Source organism: Formica exsecta, unplaced genomic scaffold, assembly GCF_003651465.1.
Source record: "Formica exsecta isolate Colony F162 unplaced genomic scaffold, ASM365146v1 scaffold828, whole genome shotgun sequence".
In the NCBI taxonomy this organism is placed as follows: Eukaryota; Metazoa; Arthropoda; class Insecta; order Hymenoptera; family Formicidae; genus Formica; species Formica exsecta.
In genome coordinates this window covers 108,367-110,328 of record NW_021853598.1, presented here as the reverse complement: position 1 = coordinate 110,328, position 1,962 = coordinate 108,367, and the positions used below count along the sequence as shown (strand labels likewise).

At 25.3% G+C, this 1,962-nt stretch overlaps 1 protein-coding gene across 1 annotated transcript in view; it reads right to left on the bottom strand.

Annotated features, from left to right (window-relative positions):
• Positions 1-864: 864 nt before the first annotated feature.
• LOC115244675 (ubiquitin carboxyl-terminal hydrolase 47) overlaps positions 865-1,962 on the bottom strand; it is a 10,046-nt gene continuing 8,948 nt past the window's right edge. Inside the window, exon 19 of the transcript XR_003885413.1 lies at positions 865-1,877. The gene's annotated coding sequence lies outside the window, so the exon portion shown is untranslated. The remainder of the gene's footprint in view (positions 1,878-1,962) is intronic.

Sequence of the window (1,962 nt, the reverse complement as noted above, 5' to 3'; positions counted from 1 at the left end):
GAGTTATTTTATATCTTAATCTGACATATTTTGATATAAAAAATAAAATATCTCGTAAAATATTTAGTTTTCGATAATCTCACCGTAATACTTTTATGTACAGAATAATGAGACAAATCAATTAGTATAAAAAAAAAATAATTGTTTTTAAGGAATATGTAATTATTTACAATGTATTTTTTTAAAGAATTATTTGTTTTTTTTTACACGAGCAGCGCACGAATTATCGTCTGTTCCATCCGCTAAGCTAGCTTTGCACCTCGCTCCGTGTGAAGCGAAAACTTGCAGCGCGCCCAGCTTAGCTTTATGCAATGTAAAGCGCAGGGCAGCAAGCAGCAAATCATGCATGCTACCCAACACGAAAAATCGCATCGTGGGAAACGGGCTTAACTCTGAAATCAGAGTTTCGCATTGTCACCGCGCGAGTCCAATATCGATTCGGAGTTTGGCCGTCACTCCTGCCGACCCTTAATACATATGTATCACGTGCAGTTACACAAAGATATACATATATAGTAAATTAAAAAAATATATGAACATTTTTTAACTTATTTGAAATAATTTTAATCATCATGAATTAATACTAATAAACTTATTAATACAATCAAAGTTAATTAGGGATATCAAATTCTTTAATTTTTTTATTGATTTATATCTTTTTATGTTATATTATGTAGAATAATATAAATATTTAATATATAATATATATTTTATAATAGAGTTTTATAAGAAATGTTTTTACTGGTATATTACTTTTAATATTTCAATGTATTGCACATATATATTTCTGGCTATGATTGGATAAGGATAAAGGTTTGTAAAATAGGTAATTGTATATCTAAATGATACTCAGACATTTCAATATTTCATTGTTAATAATTATAAATATAATTTGTTTCACACATAACTTCAGTGTATTATACAGAGAATAATATTTGATCGCTGATGAGTGGAAAGTTTCAAATTACAATCCTATCAAGAGAGATATATACCATAATCTTACAATTAACTTATTCGCAAAAAAAAAAAGATCAAATGTATAATTCACAACTTTTATTGTTATCTATCTTGCTAAAAGATAGCATCAGCATCAATATTTTTCATTCGTTCAGCGATTATAAAAACATTAATCAAACAACGTTTTAAGTCTAGTTTCAGGTGATAAATAAAACATTAATTATAGAGAGGATAACAAAATAAATAAAGTTATAACAAATAGAACTATTGAATTGCCACTTGGTCCAGTTCATCAATTTTCATCTTTAAGAGAAAAAAATCATTGGGGTGTCATATAAAAACAGGTTTCAGGGTGGATGGTTTCAAGCGAAAACAGCAGCTGAAGCAATAAACGTGATTCATTTTTCATAAACTAAAAAAACATTCATATCTTCTTAGATGAAAATATTTTTGATATTTATGTTTATTATTGCAAAAAATAGAAATATGATGAGAGATATGTATACATATACATCATAAAGTAAAAATACAATAATCAAATATAAATTAGCCCACCAGTAATGTTTTCTCAGATTTTCTATATCAATAACATGATGAAGAGAAAATGTGTATATACATATATAACATATAAAAATATGTGTATAATAAAAATTATCTGTTTCAACATTTCTTCTTCTTAAAATATTATTTTTGTTATTTTCGAATTTATGCACATTAAGAGTTGAAATATTAGTTAATTATAATTAATTAAAAAATAATCACATATTTGTTATAATAATTACATGATTACATTACTTGTCAGATTAATGCTGTCATACATATTAGAAAAATGATTTGTAAAACAAGCTACTTCATAAAGTAACAAATTTGAAAGCCTAATAAATAATAGACTTGAAGAATGTGAATTAAACATTGTTGTGCTAGAAAAGAAACAAAAAAAGTATTGTCAATATGAAAGTTTTTGTATACAGTATAGTTTTTAAATAATATTATATAATATATAAT